This window comes from Chamaea fasciata, unplaced genomic scaffold, assembly GCF_029207755.1.
Source record: "Chamaea fasciata isolate MVZ Bird 193981 ecotype frontalis unplaced genomic scaffold, bChaFas1.0.hap1 SCAF_13, whole genome shotgun sequence".
NCBI lineage: Eukaryota > Metazoa > Chordata > Aves > Passeriformes > Sylviidae > Chamaea > Chamaea fasciata.
In genome coordinates, this window is record NW_027094098.1 from 11,578,379 (window position 1) to 11,594,452 (window position 16,074).

The 16,074-nt window shown below is 46.4% G+C and overlaps 1 protein-coding gene across 1 annotated transcript in view; it reads left to right on the forward strand.

The window, feature by feature from the left end:
* Positions 1-1,009: 1,009 nt before the first annotated feature.
* The window catches only part of SETD5 (SET domain containing 5), a 66,069-nt gene continuing 51,004 nt past the window's right edge, over positions 1,010-16,074 (forward strand). Inside the window, exon 1 of the mRNA XM_066195687.1 lies at positions 1,010-1,151. The gene's annotated coding sequence lies outside the window, so the exon portion shown is untranslated. The remainder of the gene's footprint in view (positions 1,152-16,074) is intronic.

Sequence of the window (16,074 nt, forward strand, 5' to 3'; positions counted from 1 at the left end):
CGCCCGCAACTCTCCGTGCGCCGCCTCTGCCGAGCGACCCCGCTGCGGGGCAGCGGCTGCGCAGCCCCCGGCGCGATCCCGCGGCTCCCTCCACGCCCGGGCTCCACTCCCTTCCTCCCGCGCCCCTGCAGCGCTGCGGACCGCACGCATCGCTCACTGCGAGCAGCCGCAGACGCGGTACACAGGCCCCGGAACCGGGCGGAGCCCCTCGGCCGAACGCAGGCACCGAGCGCCGCAGGGCCCCTCCTGCCCGGCTCGGCCGCCCCTCCTACCGCGGAGGGGCCGTGCCTCCGCCTCAGTGCCCCGCGGCCTTTGTTCGGGGCTCCGGGGACGGGGCCTGGCCAGCTGTGGGAGCGCTGGCCCCGCCGGCCCGGCCCGAGGAGGGGCGGTCTCAGCCCCGGGCGGCCCCGCCGGGACCCCGTGACGGGACCCCCGGCCCAGCCCCCCTCCCCCTCAAACCCGCGCGCGCGGACGTGCCGCGCGGCAGGCCCCGCGCGCGCTCCGCCGCGCAGGCGCCCTGCGCCCCCCTACGCCCAGACCTCCTGGCCGCCCCCCGCACCGCCCCTTCGTTCTGCCACGTGTCCCGACGCGGGAGTCGCCCCGCGCCGAGCGATCGCGCCCCGCCGGCCCCGCCCCTCGGCACGTAGCGCGGCTCGCCCGGCGGGCGCTGCCGCAGCCCTCCCGCCCCGCTCCGCGTCGACGCTGCCGGCGGTCTCCCCCCCTCCCCTCCGCGCCGAGTGGCGGCGCCGCGCGCCAATGGAACGCCGCGACCGTGGGGCGCGCGGCGGGGCGGGCGCGTGGAGTCCAATGAGGCGAGAGCGAGGGCGGGGCCGCGGGGCGAGGTCGCCAATGGCGAAGGCGGGGGGGCGGGGCCGCGGCGGCGGCGGGCGCCCCGGCGGGGCGGGACGCGGCGGCGTGACAGCCAACGGGGAGCGGGGTGGGCGTGCCCGGGGCGCCCCTGGCGCCGGCGCCGGGGATCCCCGTGTACCCAGTGCCGTTTCCGCCCGGCCCGGGGAGAAGCCGCCGCCGCCGCCGGGGGAGGGGCCGCCGCCGCCGCGGCCGAGCGCTCGCTCTCGCCGGCTGCCCGGGACACGCCGTGGCGCCGAGCCGGGCCTGGTGCCGCGCAGGGGCCCGGGGAACGGGCCGGCCAGGTAGGCGCGGGCAGGCGGGAACCGGCTGTACCTGGCGGCGGTAGGGAAGGCTGGGGCGGGCGGCTGGGCGGACGGCCGCCGGGGCTCGCGGCGCGGCCCGCGGTCTGATGCTCTGCTCTGTGCTGCCTTGGCAGCTCGGTCGGCGGCGTCCCGCCGTGCCCCCGGAGGCCCGGCCCGAGCTGACCCGGTCCGGCGCGGTGTGCGGGCATCATGGCGGGCCCGGCGGTGCGCGGGCTCGGGACGCTGGTGGCCGGTGCGCTGCCAGGGCCGGAGTTGGGGCTGCAGCGGCCGCGCGTCTTTGTCGGTGGAGGCGAGCGCCGGGGAAGCCCCGCTGCAGCCCGGCCTTCTCCGCGCCCCCGTGTCCCCGCATTGTCCCGAGGGGCCGCTGGGGTCGTTGTCCGGCTCGGGGCAGCCTCCGGGCTGTGGCTGCCCGCCCCGAACCGCCGGCCCCTCCAGGCCTCGGGGGAGGCGGTGTTTGACCTGCATTTTCTGCTTTCTCATGGTGCCCGTGCGGCGCCTTCCTCCGTAACCCCCGCTCCCGGCGCCGGTGGCTGCAGCGCGGATCCTCCCGCATTTCCTCGCCCGTCACCGCGGCCGCCGCCGCCGCAGGGGGGGTTCCCCGCCGCGCTACCTGCGCCCCGGCCCCGCTCCGACCCCCGGCGGCGCCGGCAAGGTCACTGTCGACCGGCGGCTCGTCCTTGGGTGCCGGTGACCGGAGTTCACCGCCGGGCCGGGTGGGGAAGCGGCGCCGGGCAGTGTCTCGCCGTCCCGGGGGAGGGAGAGAGGCGAGGCCGCGTGTGGCCCTGTGGAAGCGGGGAAATGGGTGTAGCAGCGAGCGAGGGGGGTTCGCAGCCCCTTCCCGGTCGTGTCCTCGTGTTCCTCTGACACCAGCTGAGATCCTGGGTGTGCTGTTGGGGGGTGAGAAGCTGTTGTGCGGGGCTGGAGAGGTCACGGGGTGCTGCAGGGCTCCTGTGGCTGCTGCGGGCTCGGGCCATGATGTAATGAGAGCGCTGGGGGTACGGCGGGGGCGAATCCCTCTCCTTGGGTGAGGGAGGAACTTGATGTTGGTGTCTGATGGTGTACTGGTACATTATGGATTTCAGGCAGTTGCCCCCACCCTGACTGGGTGTTGCTGCCAGAATCCAAATCCAAAAAAGGAATTCCTTTTTTTTTTTTTTTTTTTTTTTTTTTTTTCAATAATCAGAGATTCCTCTTTTCACTTGTATAGGAAATACTAGGATTTCTTTTTTTCTGCTTCTTGTGGTTGACCCAGGAAGTCATCTTGTTGCCAGCATTCAGGGTTTTTTTTTGCTGTAGAGGTGCAGGGAGGAGGGTGTTGCTGTGCTCTGGATCCTGTGGGTAAGCGTTGAAGGCAGTGACAGCAGCTGCTGTTGGCTCTGGAGCTCTGGTTGCTATGAGAGAAGCTTCACTAGACTTGGCTGCTATCTCCAGGGAAGGACAGCAGAGCAGCCTCCATTAGTGTGGTGGTAGAGGGATGCCTGGCTCATGTTCAGCAAAGGACTTTACTTTTTGGGCTGTTTCCACAGGCCTAAAGCAGGAGCAGGGGTATGTTTTAGTCCTGTGGGACAAAAATGTCCAAGATGGGTTTCATCACCGCTCTTGAGTTAATGGAATTGCATTAAAGTGTGGGTTGGAAGCCCCAAGTTACCCTTTCCACATATTTTGGTCTGTGTGAAAAGTAGGACAGCAAGAATTGATATGATCTTCCTGTGAAGTGAAGGCTGCAGTTGTGTCTTTTTTGAACTCCGGTCTCCTTCCCAGCCAGTAACAGAGCCAGATGCTTTTCTTATTGTTTGTATGTCTCCTTCCTCCCCTTCCAGCGCCTGGGCCCCACTTGCCTTATTGACTGGAATTTCTGCTGTGTGCAGTGGGTGTGTGCAGCAGACACCAGCCTGCTAGTGCTGAGGAGGGATTTTCCATTCACAGACCAGGGAACTGTCAAAATAAAGTCCCGACTCAACTTTGGGACTCGAAACAGAAAGTGGGGAGAGGATTTTCCCTCTGCTGCAGAGTACAGTTTATTCTCTGAGCTTCTTACTTGCTTGTATGTCAAAATGTATAAGAAATGTTGCTCTGCTGTGGAATAGGGAGGTAAAACTCCCGTGGATAAATGGGAAAGATTCCTCCCCTTCAGTTGACTCAAATGCTTGAAGGAACAGTTTGCAGGAGGCCATTTTTGACGTGACTCTGTATTGTGGAATCTGCCAGCTCCCATCCACACTCTGTCTGCCTGACTGCAATAGCTTCCTTTTTTTTTTTTTTTTTTTTTTTTTTTTTTTTTTTTTTTAAAGGAAGAATGAGTGCCTTTCTTATCTGCTTAACTAACCATTTGGCACTGGCCCCTGTCTGTATGATGTTGTGCTGTCGAGTTGGAGCTATCAGCGTATTCCAGTTCGTTTGTTAGAGATGAAGCTGTTAGTTGAGGTATGCAGCATGGGAATACATTAGCATTAGAAAATGCTGCCATCTTTGTAAACTAACACCTATCATGGGGAGCCCCTTGCCCTGGCCTGAATAACCCAACTCAGAATTACTATGAGCTCGAAGCTAAAAAATCCAGGAGCAGAATAATGTGAGAGAGATTAAAATATGCCCTTAAATCCGCTTGACTGGCAGCAATCATGTGGTAGATGCCAAACTCTGAGTAGCTTTTATATTTGAGGATCTGTAGCACCCAAATTGCCTCACAAGGTGGGGTGAGCAACTTTTAACCCCCCCAAAACACATCAGTCTCTGCGGATGGAGGTGTCCTCTGCTGCCTAACCTGGAGTGACATGACACCAGTACTGAACTCTGAATTTTGTGTGAAAATGCTCCTTGTTTGAATGAAATATGGAAAGTGATCTTCATAGCCCCTTAGTCTTTGTTTACAGTCTCTCTGTAGGTTGTTTACAGTCTCTCTGTAGGTTATAATGGGGAATTGGTCCATTGCCTCGCATTCTGTCGGATAACTGGCACTGCTTTGACAAGGCCCTGGCTCTTCATTTTACTGTCAAATCCCAAGTGACCTGAAAGTAATATTCCTTAGCTAATGTTGTCTGATATTTCCCTGCTGCAAGGTGGGGTGATGAAATCCCATGTACATTTAAATCACTTTTTAGAAAGAGCCTCAGTTACCGTGAGATTTTATTTTAAAACTAATAGGTCAAAGAAAAAGCACCGGAAAGGGATGGCATTGAACTGGAATCTCAGAACATGCAAAAGTTATGCTCTTTTTTTTTCTGGAGGGAGAAAACCCAACCAGAAATCATTGTTTTAAACTTTCCAAATATTTCTTGAACTAAAAAACCACATTTTTTTATTCAAAGTTCCAGGTGTAAAGAGTGCAAGGGAGAACTAAATGTGTGATGTCCCACATGTGTAATTTATTCATTTGTCCAGTCTATGCTTTCTCCCATTTTGGATGATCAGACTTTTACAAACTTGTGTTGAATGATGTGATGAGATAAAAATGTTTCTATCTATTCTGGCAATATTAAAACAAACATAATGACTGTTCAGAGGTTTGAAAATTCAAAAATCATTGCTCTCATGACATTATTGCTGTATTACAAAAGCACATTTGTGTTTTTACTCTGGTGCTGCTTGTGTGTGTAACTCTGAATTTTTGCCAATGAAATGCTGTGTTGTGTGCAGTGTATGAGAAAGATTGCAATAGGCAAAGCGGTCTTTATGTGTACAAGATGTAGTAGCAGTACTTGACTTGAAATGTTGAACTTGAAATGTTATAGCAGTGTGTGAGCTGTTAAATCTCAGTTGCCCCTATAAAACTTAAGCTGCTATTTGATTTTAAAATAAAAATTTTGTTGTGTTTTACGTGTCTATTTAGGTTTTTTTTCTTCCCTCTTACAAATTAAAAGAAAAATAGCTATGGATGTTACAACTGTTACAGATTCTACAGCCAGTCTTTGACTCCCATGACCGACTTGTGGGAAAGTTAGTGCACAGTAAGTTTGCACTTGCATTGTCAGGGACGGTTTGTATAAATCTGGCTTAACCTAAACCTTTTGCTTTTTCTGATCATGGAAAAAGCCCCAGACCATAATGCAGCAAGAGTTCAGCATTTTGAAACTGTGGGAGCTGAGATTTTTTTTCCTACTTTTTCCTTTTAATTCCTTATTGAAGTTGCTTGGGGGATCTTGGTTAGGTGGGGTTTTTTTGTGGTTTTTTTTTGTGTTTTGTTTTTTTTTTTTTTTTTCCACAGGATTTGCTATTTTGGTGGCAATTTTCCAGTATTCCTGTAGCAAATCAGGCGAGCTGCAGCCCCTGTCCCTGCTGAGCAGGGAGAATGTGCAGTGCTCCAGGCCTCCCTGCTGAGCTCACGCAGGGGTGGGACTTGCTAAGCTGCTGAAATCGCAGCTAATGCCCACTGAGCATGCTGAGAAACAGTTTTTCAACTGCTCCTAGTTTAATTTTTTTTTCTCTATAATTAGCAACGATGCTCTTTGTCTTGAAGGATGATTTGTGGGACAAATCAGGAGGTTCTGGTTCATCGTCCCCCTTCCCCCCCACCCGAGCCAGTGGTGAAGTAGTATTTTCCTGTGACAAAAATAGCTAAAGGGATTTTTCCCTCACTTCAACCGATGAGTCTGAACTTGAAAAGCTGTAGCCAAAAAAAAAAAAAAAAATCTTCAGCAAATAATAGTCTTAATGCTAGTTTTAGTTGCCACAAGTCCTATAGGAGCGTCAGTATGGTTGCTTAAATTGTAAATCTGCATCATTGTGATCCTTAAATCTAATTTAAATGCTGAAACAAGTAGAACAAACAAACTATATTTTAAATAATATACTTGAGAAAGAAAGTATTTCTTGGTGAGTTTTATTTTCCTTCTGTCAAACATGCACAAAACTCCAATTATTTTAATGAGCAATATGGGAAATATTCAGCTAAGTGTACTGATGTACTCAGACTTAAAGGTGGAAGAATGTGGGAGGATTTGTCAGCAGTTTGAGTGGCAAGCTTTTAGTGAGCAGGAGAAATCATTTCTTTTGTGGACAGGAATCTAATAGTCCCATGTTCACCAAACATGAAGGAAAAAAGGGGGACGAAGATAGAGGAACGTGGAAGAGTGGCATTGAGAAATGGTCAGGAATTTGACTTTTAGAGTGAAGTTCAGAAATGATCTGTTGTTTATGCAAAATGTAATCCTTATAAACTTGATAACGTAGACAGGTCTTGCATTCCTCCCTGAGGGTCACAGAAGGGCTAAGTTTAGCAAAGGGGAGGTATCCCAAACACTCAGATCTATCTAGTTTTCAAGGCAGCAAACTTTTCTGTTTTCATCCTGTTCTAAACAAGCCTGTTGATGTTTTGTTGTTTTTTTTTTTTTTCACTTACAAGCAGCCGTTTGAGGCAGAATGTGAAGTTAGCTTTAAAACCAGAATGCCCTAAAATATTTCAAAGTAATTTCATAGTAGAAAGGTCATGGTGCTTTTGATGTGTTCATATTTAGAGCATGATTACAATTGCAATCATACACATTGACAAGAAGATATTGTCTGGATTTGGTAGCTGCTCATTTAGTGACTCAGGCCTATTCCTGTTGTCCTCACAGGACTCGTACCAGGGTTTTCTTCTGCAGCCTTGCTGATTTACAGGATAAAATGTTTTCAGTGACTGTGCCAGCAACCTGGAAAAGAGTTTGAAGTTCTTTCTGTTACTTTGTCTCTTTTTTGACTTTAAAGCAAGCAATTTGAAATACAACTTGTTGATCGGGAAGGCATGTGAGACCCTGTCACTAAACTTTTTAACAGAGCATGCCTGCTGCTATTGATTCAGTAAAGGAAAAAAAAAAAAAAGAAAATAAGAGGATGCAGCTTGGAGTTTTAGTTTGTTGGCATCAGATTGTGTGGCCTCTTGGTTTTGCATGACTTTAAATCATGAAAATAAGTGGCAGAGAATTTTTGAGGATTATGCTGATGGTCATATTTGGATAAGGAAGCCCACATAAGACAGTATTGCTCACACTGTAGGACAAAAGGTTGTTTCTTGCTTCTGGGAGCAGAATATGGGAGGTGCAGAGATTATAGCTGGTGGATGGATGGGACCAGGAGGACTGAAACTTCTCATCACAGCTCCAGGTAGTGCAGGGAATGGAACAGAGGCATATTTTTCAGTGTGGTCATGTTTCCCAGCACTGCCTCTGCCCAAATTCCTTCTTTCTGGGAATGTTTTAAGTCAGATTTTAGGACTGGAACCACTGCAGGATGCTGGTGTGGAAACTGCTGCCAAGGAGCAGTTCCCAACTGTTTTTATGGGAGAGAGTGAGGAGGTGAGAACGTATCCTTGCTTGTAGGCAGGAAGGAGTACACTGGGAAAAGTCTGAGAACCTGTGATTTGGGAAACTGAAGTGCCCTGGGGGTTCAACATGGAACCCTTAAAATAGCATGCCTCAACCTGAGCTGCACTATCAATTTATAGATACTTGCAAGTGTACACCAGCCTCTTGCATTTGTGTGGCCTTTAACTAAAGACACTAAAACATTATTTGCTGTGTTTCAGTGGCACTGAAATGGAATAACTTAAAATGTTACAAGAATGCTTTCAGTAATGGGGCTGTAGATTAACTTTCACCACCACGAAGATCTGGAAGCTTCCTGTAGAAATACATCTAAAGTGAACCTTTGAAGAAAAGATGACTCCTTGATTGAGTAGGCTCAGTTTGACTGTAGAAGAGACTGGCTTGCTGGTTCAAAGTCCTCTTGCAGTTTTGTGAACTTAAGGATCTTGGGGTTCAAAATGGCCTGGAAGTTAAGAGGGGTCAAGGATACTTGCAGGGTGAAAGTCAGGTTCTGAGCTTGTCACAAACTGGCTTTGTTGTGCAGTTCTTGTAATTTCTACCTCAGGGTTTGCTTGAATATGGAAATTTATGTGGTAAACTGGAATGGGTGTTTGTGATGCACGGTATATTCGTTGTACAGCTTTGTGCAGGTTTTTGGTGTACAATAGTGTTCCGTGGCAGTTCAGGCTGACAGCCCTGTTCTTCCTAATGTCACTTTTGCCTCTGTTCTGGCCCATGCCTGCCCCAGTAGTGAACGGTTCAGGAAGACTACCATTCAGAAAACAAGTGCATTTCATTTTTGAAAGGAAGAGTTTTCTGCTGGCTTCTGCCTGAACTGCTTGACTGTAGGGTCAGGTTAGCACCAGTGCAGGGAGGGATGTGGAGGCTGCACTGAAGCCGTGCCAGCTGAAGTCAGCTTGAAACTATTGCAGAACTGCACCCTGCGAGCGAGGTTACTCCGGGTGAAGTTACACGAGACAGCTGAGCATATCCAACTGCTCTGCTGCTGAATGGGGGAAGTTTTGTTCCCCCTTGCTCTCTCACCCAACGGGGAGTTCTGCCTTTTTTGTTTGCCAGCTCTGGTTCCTGCTGGATTCCTTTTCTGAACTCCTCCAGCTCGCTAACCCAGCAGAAAGCTGTGTTGGGGTTATTTTATGTTTTGGGTTTTGCTGGATGATTTTTTTGCCAAGATAGTGAACTGTACTGGCTCGCTGAGAGATTTGTCAGGCATCCAGAGCCCTCACAAAATAAATAGGGGAGAGCATAGGGGTGGAAGTGCAGAGGATGTGGTGGGGACCGGAGAAGGGGAACAGGGTCTCTGCCTTTCGGTGCCGCACCCACTGCGGCCGGCTCAGGCTGTCCCCTGTAACTTCACACTCCTCTGAAAGGAGAGGGAGCCACCATCCACTGCATGCTGACAAACCTCTGCCGCTCTGTGAGTGTGTGCCCTTGATCACTGTGTGGAATGCTTTTAGACAAACCCTTAGTTCCCTGCTTGAAAATCGGTGATGTAGTTTTGCCTTCATCTGTTCTTGTTCGTTTGAGAAGCTGGTCAGATGGGAGTTTTAATGTAGGCTTGGTCTGTGATGGTGGAGAAAGTGTTACAGTCTAAGCTTGGTGCTTAACTGTTTCAAAACAGCAAAATCTTGTAGGTATACTTTGCGGAAAGTTGATACAGCTGGAAGCTGGAGTGATGGTTCATTTTAGAAAATGGCAAAAAGTTAATTAGTATAAAAATATTACTGATCTCTGTAAGTAAATGCACCACACAATGTTTCTTATCTTTTTTTTTTTTAACCTAGGAATTAGAAAGTCTTTATTTTTTACCTACCAGTAGTTATGGGTAATGAAATACCAAGGTGTGCAGAAAATTACAAATTACTGAAGATACACTGTCAAATGTATAAAAAAAAACGTGGAATGAATTCCATATAACTTCACTGAAAATATATATAGTATGACTGGAACAACACAAAAATGTAATTCAGCCAAGGCCAGTTCCAGCAGAAACTTCAATCCTATTTCTTTAATATGGAAAACTTGGTTATAGAAAATTTGAAATAAAGCAATTGTCTGTGCACTGCAGATCCTGTTGTGTGCTGCTCTGTCTGCTCACTGCGAGCTGAGGCTTTGTCTCGTACCTAGTGAGACTACTTGGTCTAACAGAACTTGAGGCAGCATTTTGGCTGTTTGTGTTTGAATAAAGGTATTTAAATGTTAGCATGTCATGACATCTCTGAACGCGTATTGCTGTGCAAAAAAAATTCATGATGGGTGTGAGCAGTATGTCTCATAACCGAGAAACCTCATCTGTTGCAAGGATAATCTTTTATTTAATGAAAACGTTTGCAAATAGCCCCAAATCAATCACTTTGCCATAAGGGAACCAAGCAGAGTGTATGTGCTGTCTTATCTTTACAGCTGGCAGCAGTTGTTGTGATTTTTGCAGTGCAGCAGCTGAATGCCCAGGTGAGCACTGGGGTGATGTGTACGCAGAGCTCTGGGGACTCCATCTGAACGCTTGTGTCTGCTCCCCACCCATGCCCCAGGATAAGGATTCAGGGCTGGAATACATTGTTTATCTGTGACAGTGGCTGGGCAGGAGGTGGAAAGTTACACTAGGACGTTGCATTTTGGGGTATGCCATCCCAATCTGTCTCTTGAGATATGTCACTTATCGGTCGGAAGATCTCTGCTGAGGTTAAAGCTGTGACTTGTGAGATATGCAGAGGAAATACCTTAACTCTACTCTGCACTGGTACTGTTTGGGGGGGCTGTTTCTTGCATGCTCTGCCTGAGGTGGGAGGCACTTGGATGCCCAAGTCCCAGGCTGTTGGCATTCTTCTCACACCTATGGAAATCACCGTTAGTGCTGCTAAGAGTGGTGCTTGTTACCTTTCCAGCTTAGCTCCTGAAACACTTGGAGCATGGTGTGGGTCATTCAAAGTCAAGAAGCTGAACACGGAAGTGTTTGTATCTGACAACATAGGTTTGATCTCCGGTGGATTCTCTTTGGCCACTGTAGGTTCAAAGTATCCTTTATGAAATGTTCAGGTACAGAGTTTGTAAGATGAAAACCTCACAAACTGGGAAAAGACTTTCCCCACAAGCTGCCATGGAACAACGTAAGAGTTGAAACTGATGCGTCACAGTTCCTGTTTCCTGCTCCTGCATTTCCAAGTCTTACTTACTGCACAGGCAGCAGTAGTAGATGAATAAAGAATAATGTACTAGCATGTTTTAAAAGTGAGACTACGTATTGAAACACGCAGTCATTGGTTAAGCCTCTCCTGAGTGCAGCTTGGGACTGTCAGCTTGAAACTGGTCAGCAGAAATTCATTGAATCACATGTGGAAAGATGATCTCAGGGAGAATGAAATGGGATGTCCAAATGTTGATGTAAGTTCTATGGTTTTTGTAGAACTACATGAAAGTGTAGCCAGAATCCTTTCTGTGAAGTCCTTTGTTTGAAAAATCTTTTTAACTGTTGCACAGCAGAGATGGATGGGGAGCAGGCTGTTCTCGTAAGCAAAGTTTGTAGCTTTCTGTTGCTCTTCCACTGTCAGAGTTTAGGCGTCATTCCTTTTTCTGAGTAATAGTGAAGCAGTCGGTTCCCATGAGAGTCACTTGGCTGGGGCAATACTTGAAAGGAATTCTAAAATTTTCAGTTTTACATGAAGAGAAGGTTGTGAAGGAGGAAAAAAGTGGCCTTGACACATATTTTGAAAATGTTGGAAACTTTTTGCTGAAATTGTTGAGAGATGGTTGTTACTGAAATGGTACATGAGTTTAAAATGTAGAAATTCATCTTGAACAATGGGACTTTCTATGAAATTCTGTTAGTACTGAAAAGGTATAATTTAGCTTAGGTTAAAATCTCTGCAGTTATACTGATCATTGCTGATTCTTGGAGTCGGTCACTTCTCTCCCATGGGTCCTTAGCTTTTACTGACCAGGAATGAAATGTGTGAAATGGCCAGTGACAGAAATTTTTTTCAGGTGCTTTTCACCCCCCTGAAAGTTCACAATGAAATGCTGGCAAGATGAAATTCTCCATTCCTGTTCTGCTTAGAGCTAGATACAGCCTTGGCTTTTCATGTGCAGAAACACGGAATGTGACATCTCTCAGGAGTGGTATTTTGATTTTACTGATAAAAATATTTAGGCACAAAAAAGGAATTGGCTTGCATAGGACATCTTACAGGCATTGTGAAGGTACAACATGTTTGGTTGTAGGTTGGTTTGAGGATTTGGTTTGAGGATTTTTTTGGCTTCTGGTCTGGTGGTGCAAGTTGCAGTTTTAGCTGGCTCTCTCATCCACACCAGTCATCACCTCTGCCTACATGTCCATGTTCTGTAGCATTGTGTTCCTTCTCCACGTACCTTCAGTTTCCTTCAGTAAAGCTGTCAGTGGTTTTAATACTGCTCTTAGTAGGTGTGGTGGGGGATGCATTACAAGTGGATACAGGTGAAAACATCTGTCTGAGTTGATGATGGGGAAGCATGGCAGTATGAGCCAGGGTGTTTTCCCTTTCTGTTTTCACTGGCTTTGTAACGCTCCAAGGTAGTTTGGGTTATGAACAATGCTGCTTCTGATTTGTAGCCAGCCACAGGACTGATAAGCTGTGTAAAGGGACCTTCGGAGTACTTTGGCAAACTGTGTTTGGATGTCTAGTGTGCACAAAATCTATCTGCGTTATTCAGGAAGATAATTCCTGTCTGTGCTGTTTTCCTTCTGTGTTGAGATCATTCTCCTATCCAACTGTTACCCAGCTGAGGTCTCAATAGTTCTCAGTTTTTCCATAATGACAAAATCAAATTAGCCTTATGATGAGTGGTGCATGTGAAATTCCTTTCAGTTAAAGCACATTGCCCTGAATATTTTCTGGCTTTTTTTTTTTTTTTTTTTTTTTTTTTTTTTTTTTTTTTTTTTTTTTGGGTGAGAATTCAGCATCTTGTGTTTGAAAGAGAAAGGAGAAAAGATGCAGATGAGGAAATGCTGTTGTTTAAGGTACAGGGAGGAACGCATAGCTTGTTTCTAGAACATAATCTGTCCAGCTGTGACTTAGTCATCTTCAGTCTTATATAAAATGCATCCAATCTAAATAGTTGAGCATCTCCCTCCTGAATGCGGCAAACCTTTTATGCTTATGTGAAGATGTGAAGCTGTAACAGGCGCGAGCCATCATCTTAGGAGTACCTTCATACTTGTGAACCTGCAGCATCCATCATACTGTCAAGCCTCATTTACTCATGTGATGGGATGTTTTTTATTTTATTCTGTTCTACATTTTTTTTTAAGCTTAAAGAGATTCCTTGCTGTTGGCAGAGAATACAGCACTAATAATTCCAGACGGGAGAGAAGAGAACGTAACGTGAGAACACGGGTGACTCTCTTGAATCAGACTGAAGGTTTTGTTCATCTCTGACAGGGCCAAAAATTGATGTTTGAGGAAGAATGTAAGGTGAGGAGATCACAGGATCTTGGCTAATACCTCTAATTTCAGCGTAGTAGTTCATGCTGTTACATTACATGCAGCCCTGCTCTTAGTCACTTGGATTTCACATAGCTGTTCTTCAAGGAAAGGGGGATAACTTGACTATTATGAAATGCTTTTATATGGAAAAATGTATTTCCACACAAGTCCTTTGTTTATATAATTACGGAGGTTTTGGAGGGGTGGGGGAGATTTTTCTTAGTGACAAGCAAGAACTTGTAAGCTTTGTAGGAACTGGCATGTGTGAGTTGAGAGATTCTGTGCTAGTTAAGGGATGATGGACAGCCTTGTTTAGGTAGTCAAGGAAACTCATGTTGTGAATGTGTTGTTAAATAAATGTATTGATAAAGAGAGGTGCTGATAAATCTTATGACTGTGGACATGGAAGATGACATTTAAAATTCTGTCAATACATTTCCCATTACCACACATTTCAGGAAACTGGGGAAGCTGGCATCTTCAGTCACATATGTATGCAGGGCAAGGTCACCTTAGGAGGAGTACTTGGAGCTGAGCTTCACTTGGGTAGCTGGAAACATTCTTCAAAGGCTTCTGAGAAAGTGTTTGTAGTTTTAGTTCTAAAAAAAAGTTCTACAGCTTTTTTCATAAGAGCTACAAATGCCCACTGTGAGGACTTAATGGCTTGGGTTGATGCTGCTTGGAGATTTCAAGGCTGCAGTGCATTGCATGATTTTTGTGGTAAATCCATATACTGTTTTTCAGGATGTGCTTGACAAACATGGCCTAGCTCTCATGTAAGCTGCAACGCCAAGCGTAAAAATGACTAGGTGAGATCTTCCAGTCTTTGTTAGGTGGAGAGTCAGATCATCAGAAGGTTATTTTTTGCCTTAAAATACATGCTTATGCAAAGATTTAGTGGCCCTGGAGAAGAAATGAGCAATGCCTTGAGCAACTGATCCAAGCTGGCCCCTGCTTTGGGGGGAGGGAGACAGTGTTTCAGTCAGTTTAACCTTCAGTGGTCCCTTCCAATCTGGATTATTCAGTGCTTGAGTGCAAGTTAGACTGGGTGTAGGAGGTGTGGGGGGACATGTCTGTTTCAGGTGGAGAGGGCAAAAGATAGGAGGGTACTCTGATACTGGAAATGTTTGTGCTGGAGAAATTGCATTAACAGTGGAGACCTGAAATATCTGAAACTGGAACCTGGCAAGGACACACCTAGCTTTATAGATGGTTGTGAGATGAAATCAGATTTTAATTCACTGTTCTTTAGATTATTTTTATCTGGATAGCATAAAATATTTGATTCTTGATCACTAGAGAGGTGCTAGTGGGATAATAAAATACATTTAGGGATCTCTGAATTGTTTTGCCACATTTCAACAAAAGATGTGAATCCATCCAGTTGCAAGGTGATGCATTTGTTAGCAAAAGTGAAGGCCCACCTATAAATTGTGAAGCAGCGTTTTGGAAAGCAGTAGCTTAAAGGGCTTTAAGATCTTTATAGCTTGTTGCCTCTACATTGTATTTAGGCCATTATTTTATTTAAAAAGGTTAGTGTGATTCTTGGGCATATTGAGGAGGAGAAAAAAAAAGTGGGGGAAAGGAATGTGAAGCAAAATAAGTAATCTTATAAACACAGCAGTGTTGAGACTGATACTGGAATTGAATTTTGGTTTCCATGCTTCAAGAAGAATGCCAGTGTATTTGGAGAGAATTCAAAGGACAGCTGCAGAAATGATCCAAGGACTGGAAAATAAGCCTCATGATGTGAGGTTTAAAGGAGCTCAACTTACTCATCTTATTGAAAAGACAATTGAGAGAGGACTTGATCTTTCTCTAAAAGGACTTGTGAGATTTGCTGACAAAGGCATAGCAATATCAACTGAGGTTAGACAAATTCAATTTGAATACAGTTTCTTAGTGATGCTAGTAATTAAACATCGGATTTGTTTACAGGCAAGGGGAAAGGAACACACATTCATCTTAGTCTTTTACAAAAGGCCCAACTTAGTGTTTTTGGAGAAAAAAATATTGTGGTTTATTTTTTAAAATTATGATGATACTCACTTCCTGACACTGGAGTTTAAGAATCTTTGAAGATTTTGTGCCATGATCAGTTGATGCAAGTTCAGGTACATGAACGTGCAGTCACAGCCAAGACCATGAAATTAAGGTGAATTTAGAGGAGAAATAGTTAAGCTGCTGCTAGAATACTGCCTTGCATAACACACATAAGATGTGAAGGGAACGCTGAAATTTAATGCTTTGTGGTGTGCATCATTGGAACGCAGCTCTTTCCCATACTGTGTTGCTTCAGATGTTTAAGATATGGTTAAGGCTTTCTGAAAGCCCCTACAGAGAAGCCCTGATGTAACTGTGTACACTCACTGTATTCAGATGAGCATTCCTGCATTCTGGTTGACCACAGGAGAAGTCTGTAAATCTTTTTCATCCTTTTTTAGAAACAGTGTGAAAAAAATTGCACAATGGCAATATGATTAAAATTCCTCTGAGAGTGAGCACAAGCCCTCCTGGTAGGTTTCATTCTTAAATGAATGTAGGATATTCTCTATCTCTCAAGTTAACTGGACTTGTTCAGAAAGTTTATTTGTGTTGGAAACAAATAATTTTGGTCAGAAGTGGTGTTCTAATGGCACTTGTTTGCTGGTTTTCATGCCATCCAAATGAGAGTACTTTAGCAATTCTACTTGTCCATCACTTTGTAAATTCACCTGGGGAACTGAATGACTCAGTTTGGTAATGGCTCCAGATCATGCTTCTACTTTTCATTTGCAGTTGTGCATTCCACCACTCCCTTGACGGCTGCCAAGTTTCTATATTTCCATAGATTACCTTGTTCCAGATGCCTTTGCAGACATGCAGAGCTCTTAAATTCCCTTCTGGTAGCTCTCAAAATCTGCTGCTTTGTGCAGGTGGAGCTCTCCCAGTTGGTTCTGCCTGAGTGCATGCTTGTCCTTGCCTGTGCAGAGGAGGACATTGAGCTACCTGGGCTGCTCTTTTCACCTGTGTGGCTGCATTCCTGCCTCTTTTCCTCCTCCAGGTTCAGTCAGGGAGGAGTCCCATTGCTGTCACCTCTGCAGCTGTGCAGTAAGAAAATGCTTCTATGTCCTATGGAGGAAAAGGCAGCTGTACATTTTCTGA